At 40.1% G+C, this 12,457-nt stretch overlaps 1 pseudogene; it reads left to right on the top strand.

The window, feature by feature from the left end:
• LOC111764623 (TGF-beta-activated kinase 1 and MAP3K7-binding protein 2-like) overlaps window positions 1–3,417 on the top strand; it is a 129,565-nt pseudogene extending 126,148 nt beyond the window's left edge.
• The last annotated feature ends 9,040 nt before the right edge of the window (window positions 3,418–12,457 follow it).

The following is a 12,457-nucleotide window of genomic DNA, read 5'->3' as shown; positions in this document are numbered from 1 at the left end:
GCCACCTCCTACCACCCCACACTCCCTACACTTATCTGTCAAACTATTTACAAAAGTAAGCATGAAAAAGAAGATGCAAAGGGAACGAGGAACTACATCAAGTTGCTTAATAAAGCAACCACCCTTCCGATAAGCACCTTCTCCTCTGAGGTGTAGTTCAAGGCAAAGAGGGTGGTTACAGCATACCTCGCACCTTTAATTCTTGCTTGTGTCTGAAGCATCCTTGAGAGTCTCCACACATCCTTTGTCTCTCAGCTCTACAGTTATTAGTATAGCAGAACACACATTTATAACTCTCTATGGAAAGGAAATAAATAGTATATTCATAAAGTAATTCAGAAATGAAAATTGTCAAGAGCTCTATTTGACAATATTCAAACATATCTTGGTGTCAACTTGCCATGAACCCCACTAATGGGCCACTGGAGTCCCATGCAGTTGGCACTTTCTCCCCAAGGGATCGGTCTCTCTCAGCTCTCCATAACTTGCAATTCTAATATACTCACCCTCACGCTCAGAGAAAGGGTCCCCAACTGTGGTCTAGTGAACCATGTACCCCAACAAAGCACATGATCTTAATCTTGAACCTCATGCCTGTGGGTCTAAATCTATTCAAGTACAGCACATTTTAATATGCTAAGGTGAGTTAGTAGTGTGGATTCATTTGTGACTAGGATCTTCAGGGATCTGATTTAAGTGTGCCCATTTAAATCAGGATGAATCTTCAGCCATATGATTGAAAGTCTTATAAAGAGGAAATTCAGACAAAGTCAGTCATGAGAAACCAGAAACCAGAAACCAGAAGCCAGAGAAGCAGAAGTCAGAGAGACACATAGGGGGGAACCAAGAGCATTGCAAGGTGACAGAGGCAGAAAACCCCAAAGATTGCAGAGCACCATCACAGAATTCTACAGATTACAAGAGAAAGCATGCCCTTACTGATGCCTGGTTTTTAAAGGGCTTCTGGTCTTTAAAATTGTAAGCCAATAAATTCTTGTTGTTTAAACCAGCCCATTGTCTGATATTTGTCATAGCAGCAAGACACCTACCCTGCAGAGTTTACCACTGTTCTCAGACCTACTGGTCTTTCCTAAGTGGAACTCTCGGCTCCTTCATTATCCACCTTACCCTCCAGGGATTGGGAGAGAAAACAACCAATTGTCCTCACCTATGGTGTTAAAAGCAAAGGCTGCAAGGACACAGATGGAGAGGAGTCTATTCAGATCAGAGAACAAAGGCATGGCAAGCTCCTTCAAGGCACTGCAGAGGATACAAGTGAGAGGTGGGGGATCAGGTGGTGGGGTATACCTATTCCTTCATCCACCCATTCATCAAGCATGGACTTTGTGCCAGATGTGCCTCTTATTGTGGAGGCAAAGATGAAAAAGATGTTTTCTCCATGACCAAAGAGCCCAGGCAACAAAAGCATTCTTTCTCTAGTAAGAATTCCCATAGGACATTTCCTCCTTGTTAAAATAGGATGATTTGGCCAAAAGGCAGAAATCACCCTTCTGGAGAGAGGATGGAGGCCATCCATATGCCAGAAAAGGCCTGGGACCATCAAACATTGAGGCAAGAAGGTCCTTAGCCAAGATACTGATTTCTCCAAAGTCATGTTCCCACAAAGAGTCAAATCCTTCTGCATTTGTTACTCATGATCCCACAACACCCCACACCAGAAACTCTTACCTTCAAGTATTTCCAATCTTCTTTTGAAGGGACTGTGCCTGAGATAGAGAAGTTGAATGTTATTTATGCAACCTCACTTGGAAGAGAAAGAAGACTTAAATCGCGAGTCAATATCCTGAAGGTGGACTATCTCTTCCTCCTCCTACATTTCCTTTTATAGGACCTGAGGCCAAATATTCTAATAATTAAAGCATTTTAGCTAAATGCAATTCTTAAACATTTTTCATTCTGATATAACTTCAAAATTACAGGTTGCAAAAGAAATAACAAAAGCAACACATGGAACTCTAATATACTCCCTCACCCAGATAACCAGATTTGCCGCCTATTATTACCATTTTGTGAATTTGTTATAGCATTCAGTATGAAGAAGACTTGAAAATTTTGGTTGATTCTGGAATTTCTGGTCTACACAATCGCATGATTTTTCTCAACTTGGACTTGTAGTCACAAACCAATTACCACTGTGGAAGAGAAGGAAATAGAAAAATGGAAGGAGAACTCAAAGTAGAACATCAGTGATAAGCAACTTCAAGGTGGTCAAGCCCAAAACGAACAATTTCAGTAGGAACCACAGAAAACCCCAGCTCAAGTTCCCCAAGGCATTAACGTTTTTATTATCTTTTTTTTTAAAAGACACATAGATCACACGAAATGTTACATGTAAAAATATGAGGTTCCCATATACCCCAATCCCAGTTCAACCCCCACTCCTCCCACATGAACATCCTCTTTCATCAGTGTGGCATATTCATTGCATTGATGAATACAGCATTAATGCTTTTATAATGCCCAGTCCATTGGCTTAAAATTCAGTTCTGCATCATGGACTTTACTCAGGCAGCAGAGGAACATCTAATCTTTTTCAGAAAACCCCAAATTCAATCCCATTATAGTCACTTTAGCCCAAAATATTCCAATTGGCCATGATCCTCCTACATATTTGCACAGAGATGATATCCTACCACCCATAGTAATAGTCTGCAGGGACATTTGATCTTTCTTAAACACAACTTTTCAGACCCAGCAGCATTCTGGCGGTGTCTCAGTTTAATCCCTTGCACCCTCAGCAATGTATCAACTTCCACAGCCTGGTCCCTGACTCTGTCCTATATCAAATCCAACAGCCCAAAAGCTTAGGCAACAAGGCCACCAGACCTCCCACATCTACATGCACATCAGTGTACCATTTAGTCTGCAATGTCCAACAATTATCCAACTAGTAGCTCACAATCTTCTTGCCATATATAATATTCAGAATAGTTCAACACAGCTTTGATAAAATGAGATTGAAATCAAACTTGAACACCCCACAAATGAAGAATTCTTCAAAATGGTATTCCTCTGAACTTCAGACCTCTAGCAGTTCCTCTTCAGTCAACAGTCAGACGTCAATAGAAATCACCCCACCTTAAAATGCTCCATAGCTTCTAGTTCCCCAAATAGTGATGGGACAATGTCCCACAGTCAACCTGAGATCTACACTTCAGTTCCAGCTAACAAGGAAATAAACAGAGCATGCAGAATCAGCCCACACTCTTCACAGCCACAAACTCTGAAGCATCTGCTGCTGCCAGAAATTTGGCTAGGCACATGATATAGGTTCTGTTTTTTCATCACCACATCCTCAAAAGTCAAGCACTAGACAACCACCAGGTGACTTTTCCCCAAACACTGGTCCCTCAACCCAATACAACACATACTTCAAAATTTCAGTTTCTGACCTAGTTTGACTAATTATGTGTTCTTGATCTTTGAACTTTAAAATTTTAAACTTTTCTGATTATTGTGTAGAGAGAGGGTATTTCATAGCTCATGGGTCTTATCGATAGCCTGAAAGGACAGAAGCTGAACTATATTGGTAATTCAGAAGACCATGATAGGATAGTTTCAAAGAGAACTTGAGATTCAAGAAAAATCCCGGGTAATGTAAAATCTGAAGTCAAAAAAATGGAGAATAGGCTAACTCAAAGTACCTGAAAAATCTGAACTCTACCTGGCAAAAAGCTTTACTCAAAGACATGCCAGTTGCAAAGCTACAGCAGACAACTCCAAGTTGACACAGATGGCCTAACCAAAGAGACCAGTAGTTGTCAAATCTTAGGGCCACATTTTGATCCTAATGACAATGTTGAATTTGTAGGTCCTGCCTCACCAAAATCCATATAGCAAAGACCCACCATCCAAACACCAAAAGCTTAAGACCCTGAGAATGACGAGGAAGCCCTGTGGGATTGGGCTGCTTCTACTTAGCACACTGTGAACAGTGTGACCTGCCGAGCTGTTTCTAAGCCAAAAGGCTTAATTTCCTCTAAAGTCACATTGAAAGGTCGAGAAAGTAGGGAGGACAATTCCATGAATACATAGGCTTTCTCATACTGAAGGGTGAACTATGGCCCTGTGCCAACGTGAACTGTCAGCCCATGGTGAAAGTGTTGCAGGCAGCTGGCACATCCACAAAATGACCTGACTGTCCTGGCTGCTTCCACCATGGAAAATGCTCAACAGTCACTGCTTTGGGGTTTCCAATTCCTTGCTCCCTCATGTCACTAATAAATTTTGACAAAAGGAAGGACTATTCTTAAAGCTTCCAGTGAAACTCTAGATGAGCAAAGGACAAGATTCAGCTATTTAAACTGTTTGCTGCAGTACAGTGCCAATGGACAGGGGAGGAATTTCCTCAATCTGTGGGACTCTTCCTCTTGCCTTCCCTGAAAACACCTCTTTATGTGATGCAAGTGTTTAAAGTATACAGATGGCAAAGAAGAAACAGGCACAGCCTGTGCAAGCCTCAAAGAAATGGCCCAAAGCTTTGCTTATGGTACAGAGTTCTAGAATCCACTGTAGATTACTCCTTTTTTCTGTATTATTTTCTTGTATCTCTAAATTGTACAGTTTAATAACCTTTTGAACCAGGTCATTGAGATATAATTAATATATCATACAATTCTCCTATTTAAAGTGTACATTGTTATTATTTTTAGTATATGTCCAAAGTTGTACATCAATCGTGACAATCAAAACTAGGATTTTTCAATTATCCCAAAAAAGCCCATGCACTCCGCAGCAATGACCTCCTATTTCCCCCATCCACCCTGCCCTAGGAGAAATGTTAATCTATTTTCTGTACCTAGAGATTTTCCTAATCTGGACATTTCATACAGATAAGCTCACATAATGTGTGATCCTTCGTGTCTCCCTTCTTCCACTTAACAATGGTTTTTTTGTTTTTAAATTTTTATTTTATTTTTTTTAAGATTTATTTATTTATTTATTTCTCTCCCCTTCCCCACCCACCCCAGTTGTCTGTTCTCTGTCTCTATTTGCTGCATCTTTTTTGTCCACTTCTGTTGTTGTCTGTGGCACGGGAATCTGTGTTTCTTTTTGTTGGCGTCATTTTGTTGTGTCAGTTCTCTGTGTGTGCAGTGCCATTCCTGGGCAGGCTGCACTTTCTTTTGTGCTGGGCGGCTCTCCTTACAGATGCACTCCTTGCGCATGGGGCTTCCCTACACGGGGTCACCCCTGAGTGGCACGGCACTCCTTGCCGCACATCAGCAGTGCGCATAGGCCAGCTCCACATGGCTCAAGGAGGCCTGGGGTTTGAACCACAGACCTCCCATGTGGTCCTCATATTTTTTAATGTAACATTTTTTGTGATCTATGTATCTTCAAAAATATATAATTAAAAATTTTTTTAAAAAACTAGAACTCCTAAGGCCATTGGCTAGCATAAGCACAGGACAACACAAGCCCCAAAGAGAAAGGGAAGACTTGCAGCTGCAATCACCCCAGGCAGACCTTTCTTTCTTCTTTATTTATTTCTCTCCTCTCCCCCCGCCCAGTTGTCTGCTCTCTGTGTCCATTCGCTGTGTGTTCTTCTGTATCTGCTTGTATTCTTGTCAGTGGCACTGGGAATCTGTGTCTCTTTTTCTTGAATCATCTTGTTGTGTCAGCTTTCTGTGAGTGCAGCCTCCCTCCTGGGCAGGCTGCACTATTTTTGGACAGGGTAGCTCTCCTTACAGGGTGCACTCTTTGCACGTGGGGATCTCCTATATGGGAGACACCCCTTTATGGCACAGCACACCTTGCGTGCATCTGCACTATGCGTGGGCCAGCTCCACCGCATGGGTCAAGAGGCCCTGAGTTTGAACCCTGAACCTCCTATGTGGTAGGTGGATGCTTTACCCATTGAGCCAAATCCCTTTCTGATAGGAGGGCTAACACTCAAAAAAATCTGCTATATCACCAGTTGGTTACAAGCTCTACAAACAGATGTCCAAGGAATAAATCTCAAATGTAATATTTTTAAATATTCCAACAAAAGATGACATGAGAAGAGACAGGAAATGATGGCTCTTCCAAAGGAAGAAGACAAAAATCCAGAAAACATCAAAGGAGAAGATGAAACTGGAAATATACTGGAAAAGAGACTTTTTAAAAATCTTCAATATGCTCCAAGAGATGACAGAAAAGACAGAAAAAGAAATAAGGAAGACAGTAAGACAATGAATGAAAAATATGAGAACCTCCATAAAGAGACAGAAATTTTTAAAAAGGAACTACTGGAGTTGAAGACCACAATAACTGAAATGAAGAATTCCCAGGAAGGTTTCAACAGCAGAGTGGAGCTGGCCGAAGAAAAAATCAGCAATCCCAAAGCCAATACACCTGATATGAGTCAGGCTAAAGTGAAAAAAAAAATTACAAAAATTAAAAATAGTAGAGGAGACCTCTGGGATATCATCAAGTATACCAATATAGGTATTATGGGGGTCCCAGTGGGAGAAGAAAGAGAAAAAGGGGCAGAAGGAATTTTCAAAGACATTATGACAAAAAAAAAAAAAAACCTTAACTAGAGCAAGAGACATAAATACACATATCCAGAAGATCAGAGAACACTGAACAGGATAAACATGAGGGAAAAAAAAATACCCCAGCACATCCTGCTCAAACTGTCAAATGCAAAGGACAAGGAGAGAGCTCTGAAAGCTGCAAGAGAAAACAACCTATTATGTACAAGATGTGCCAATTAGATCAAGTGCAAGTTTCTCAACAGAATGGAGCAAGAAGGCAGTGGATTGGAAGACTTAAACTGCCAACCAAGAATTTCATGTCCAGTGAGTCTTTCTTTCAAAAATGAGGAAGAAATTAAGAAATTCCCAGATAAATAAAAACTGAGAGAGTTCATCACCTCTAGACCTGCTCTGCAAGTAATGCTAAAGGGAGTTCTTCATACTGAAAGAAGAAAACACTAGACAAGAGTTCAAAGCAACAGAGAAATAAGGCCTTCAGGATAGGTCACCTTTTGGGGAATTATAAATGCCAATAATATTGGGAAACGGACTTGGCCCAGTGGTTAAGGCATCTGTCTACCACATGGGAGGTCCACTGTTCAAACTCCAGGTCTCCTTGACCCATGTGGAGCTGGCCCATGTGCAGTGCTGATGCGCACAAGGAGTGCCATGCCACGCAGGGGTGTACCCGCGTAGGGTAGCCTCATGGACAAGGAATGTGCCCCATGAGGAGAGCTGCCCAGCATAAAAGAAAGTGCAGCCTGCCCAGGAAAGGCGCTGCACACACAGGGAACTGACACAACAATATGACGTAACAAAGAGAAACACAGATTCCCGTGCCACTGACAACAACAGAAGCGGACAAAGAAGATGCAGCAAATAGACACAGAGAACAGACAACCGGGGTGGGGGGGAGGGGAGAGAAATAAATAAATAAATAAATCTTTAAAAAATAATAATAAAAATATTGTATTTTTGGTATGTAACACTACTTCTTACTTCATATTGAAGCTAAAATGCAAATGCATAAAATGTAATTATAAATCTAAAGTTTTGGACATACAATGTACAAAGATATAATTTGTAACAAGCATAAAAACAGTGGGGGATAGAGCGGTATAGGAAGAGTGTATATATATACTACTGAAGTCAAGTTGGTATCAAATCAAATATGATTCTTATAGATTTAGGATGTTAAATTTCAACCCCATGGTGACCACAAGGGAAATATATAAAAAATATATTCATGTAGAAATGAGAAATGACTCAGTATGGTACAATACAAATATTCTAATGAATATGAAAGTAGGCATTAACAGAAGACCTTATGGACAAAAATAGTATAAGATTTAGAAAGAGAAAGAAGCAAAATGGCATCATCAGTAGTCAAAAGGCAGAGTAAGAGAATGAATAAAAAAACGACAGAAGAAAGTCTTTCATTATCAGTAGTCAAAAGGCACAGAGTGAGAGAATGGATAAAAACAAACAAACATGGCCCAATGATATACAGTTTACAAGGGACACACCTTAAATTGAAAGACATTAGTAGGTAGAAAGTGAAAGGATGAAAAAATGTATCATATAAGTAGTAACCAAAAGAGAGCTGGGGTGGCTATATTAATATCAGATAAAATAGATACTAAGTCAAAAACAGTTATGAGGGACAAAGAGAGTAATTATTTACTGATAAAGGGATCAATTCATTAAGAAGATATAACAATTATAAATATATATGTACCTAAATGCAGGGACCCAAAATAATGAAGCAAATACTGACAAGTGTTTGTCAAGTCTAACTCAAAATGTTGACTGAAATAAAGTATACAATTAAAGACAATGTAGCAACCATAGCTATGTGCTTCCCATTATATCCTCCCAAAATGATACTGAACAATTAGAGGAAAATAGATCCACACAAACCCACATCATGAGCAGAACATGAAGAATGCCAAAACTTCAAAATACCTGTAAACAGAAAGAAAAATCACCAAATCCCAGAACAAAATCTCTCACCCCCTACCCTATCCCTGTTCAACTCCTGCCCTGCAAAAGAGGGGGAAAGAAAATTGCAGGGAGAGGGGGAAAAATAGGCAACTAACAATGAAGCACTTAATTGCTGATGTGGGAGGAGTCCAGTGGGGGTGGGGGGATATATGGGAACCTCTTACATCTTTTAATGTAACATTTTTGTGATCTATTTATTTTAAAATAACAAATTTAAAAATGATGGTGTGGGGGATAGGGAGTGGGATATATGGGAACCTCATGTTTTTTAATGTAACATTTCAAGTAATCTATTAACTTTTAAAAAAGATAATTAAAATTTTTTATTTAATATAATGTTTTTAAAAATGAAGCAGAAGATTAACCTGAAACCACTGCCAGAAGGTCTATGTTGGTCGTCAGTCTGAAATACTGAAAAAGGTATCTATCATCCAATATGATTTGACATCATATTAGAAGTGTGTGTCAATGCAACTAGACAAATCAATTGGATGCATAAATATGGATTAAGAGGAAGTGAAATGTAATAGGTTCAAAAGTAATTTCTGAAAAAAGATATGTCATCCAAAAAAAAGATCTTTTCTCTGACTTCTCCAACTGAATAAATGAGTTTTCACAGATTTCCTGTTCAAAGATATGTAATTCATTATTTCCATCCTGCTTTCTGCTTTTCCTTGAAGATATTTCTAAGCAGAAAACTGAAGTTGGTGTGTAAGTTTAAATAAATTAATTGAAACACAAATAGCTATAAATTACATAGTGATATTAGACACACCAAAGTGTCTGTCCCTCCAAATGTGTAGAGAAGAAACTAAACAGACTTTAGTATTCAAGAACTTCAAACAACACTATGTTAATAAATACCAATGTTAAAAAAGAAAAACCATACACAAAACTAAAGAAAACTAATTGGGAAAAAAAATATTTGAAGCATTTTTATACCACAGGACTCATCTATAACCAACTCTTAAAAATTGATGGACAAGTTGCTGCCACAGCTGAGACAAAGATAGCCATGAGAGTAGCTGCCTTAATCAAGAATGCCAGGACTCAGGAGCTTGTGTTGAATGTGCCCTTCGCCATCAGGACCTTGCTATAATTCTGCCACCAACCAACCCCTACATCAAGTCCTCCAGGATGATCAGCCAGATCTAGATGATGGCAACATGCCTGCATCTCCAGGATGACCGGGGCCAAGCTTGGAGTAGGTGAAGACTCTGAGAGCACCTCCACTAACAGGCAGGAGGCGTCCTCCCTTGTGGCTCCCAGTAAAAATGTGAAAAATAACAACTGAGAGACAACAAGCCAAAATCCTGTAGAAAAATGAAAAAAGACATGCACAGGCAAACACACACACACACGGATGTATGCATATATAAATATATATACACACATCGATACATATGAAATATTAATGGCTTTTAAACATAAAAGATATTCAAACTCATAATCAGAGAAATGCAAATTAAAACAATACAGAAATATCATTTATCACTTATCAGGCTGGCAAAAAGTAAAATACATGAAACACGTTCACTGGCAAGGTTGTAGGGAAGAAGGTGCTTTCAGAGGCTGCTGGTAGGAATGCAGATCCGTACAACCCTTGTCAACCTAACAAAACTACAAATGCACTTACCCTTTGACTCAGCAAGTTCTATTTCTAAGAGTAAGATGCAGAGTGATTTCCAGGATATACTGCGAAGTAAGAAAAGCCAAGTGCCAGAAGAATAGCCAGAGGAGGCTACCCTGCGCAGGCACTCTTAACCGGGTTGGGGTCTGCAAAGCTATGATGGCCTGATGGGCTGTCCTGAATGGGTGACACCCTAGTTCCTCCAGGGATCCTCCCCTGGAAAGGAGTATACTTTCACTAAAGTTTAGACAGACCCTCTGGAAGGACATGACAGATGACAATGACCTGGGCAGAACACACAACCTCTGCAACTCAGCTTTGTCCATTTCAGAACTCCCTGCAGCACTAGCGCTGGGGGGAGAAAATCTTTTGTCAAGAAGCTCTCTGACTTTCAGGATAGATAGATAGATAGATAGATAGATAGATAGATAGATAGATAGATAGATAGATAGATAGATAGATAGATAGAAAGATAGATGAATAGAAATCAATAGATGAATGAAAGCAAGCAAGGATAGATAGGTAAATAGACTGATAAATAGAAATCAATAGATGAATGATAGATGAATAGATGGATAAATAGAAATCAATAGATGAAATGAAAGGATAGATAGATAGAAAGATGAATAGACAGATAAATAGAAATACATAGATGAATGAAAGCAAGCAAGCTAGGGTCACCCAGGTAGAAAATAACTAATTTACTTTATTTATAGCAAAAAAAAAGATTGAAACTGTCCAATGTACAAAATGTAAAAGGTAAACTTTAGTTCTATTCTCTGACCAGTGCAGAGAAAACAGTTCAAAATGGAAGCAGATGATATGGAGTTCTAGGAAATGCTAAGGATGCACAAGACTCCAAAAAAGAAAGACAGGAATTGGGCCAAAAAGACAGGCAGAAAGACAACTGGGAATAGACTTCCAGTGGACATGACAACTGAGCACACAGGGGGCCCAAACCCACCCCCCACTTAGGAAGGAGCATGGCCATCTCCAGGCCCCTCATACTTACTTTGAAGACTATAGAGGGTGATGACGAAGTTCAAGTGGTGCCTCCCACACTGAAAGATTTTAAAAGAAATCGGTTCCCCTTTTGGCCAGCCCTGCAATGCAGTTATAGGACAGAGACTGGAAGGAACTTGAGAAGTACCCTGAAGCCATCATTTCACAGCTTCGATAAGCAACCAGAGTGAGAGACAAAAGCAGGCTCCTCTGAGGCATCTGTCTACCAAGGTAGACCCACGATCTTTCTCCAAGGCTCCTCCTTCAGGATTCCTGGTCAAGTACTACCTCATAGCCCTGTGACCTTGGGCAAGTTACTTGGCCTCTGCAAGCCTCAATTTGCTCATCCAGAAAACAGGGACAGTAAAACCTTCCTCATTTGATTGCCATGAAATAAAGTGTGACACAAAACCAGCTACTCAAGGGGAATCTTAACTTTTACTATTGCTATTTTTTTAAGATTTATTTTTTATTTATTTCTCTCCCCTTCTCCCCTGTACTACTGCTATTATTATCACTGTCAGTACTGTTAGAAAGTAAGCTGTACCATAGCAGAACACGGCAAAATTTATTCCCTAAATCTGGCATGCAGATCCCTCCCATTTCTCCATTGGCTGGGTACTCCAGAGGTTACGGCCCATCTGAGAGGTCTAACTAACCCACATGAGTCCCATTCCCCACATTTCAGGCACCCTGGCCTTTATTCCCCTAATGGATTGGCATCAATCTTAGGCTTAAATTGGGAGGCCTCTTCCCCTCCTCCTCTTCTAACCACAGAGCCGGTTTGAGTTAGTTTTGACCATGGTTGAGATAAAAGACTACTAGGCATTCCCTGGGGTCACTTTTATGTGAAGTTAAACTTAACCCTTTCCTTCCAATTTCCCCCTCTTTCTTTTAGATTCTTTTAGTTTTCACGTGCTAGTTTCTCAAATCTGTCAAGTGCCTCCTCACATTCTTCATCATTGAGATCTTCCTCTTTAAGGGGTTACTAGTTCTTTTGCTTGTACTATATGGGCATGTTTGGTTAGGCGGTCTCAATGAGTCTTTGGGCTAACCCTCAGGCACATGAGATGATGCAACACTCAACTGCTGTGGGTACCCCAGCCACAAAAATAAGGGAAGTCAGGACAAACAGTGCCACTCCTTTCCCTTTCCTGAACCAGCTCTCTAACCATCCTGTGAGGGGGTTGTCAATGCCAGATGTTTTTGCTAATTCTTCAGATAAGGTGGTTAGGCCTTGCAAAGCTTTGGTGATAGTCCTGTCCAGTGCTGTACTATTGGTGATGAACATACAACAACTATTTCCAATCATAATACAAATGCCCCCTTTCTCAGCTAG

This window comes from Dasypus novemcinctus, chromosome 16 (genome assembly GCF_030445035.2).
Source record: "Dasypus novemcinctus isolate mDasNov1 chromosome 16, mDasNov1.1.hap2, whole genome shotgun sequence".
Lineage (NCBI taxonomy): Eukaryota > Metazoa > Chordata > Mammalia > Cingulata > Dasypodidae > Dasypus > Dasypus novemcinctus.
Note: the sequence above shows the minus strand (reverse complement) of the source record. Positions and strands in the feature narration are given on the sequence as shown.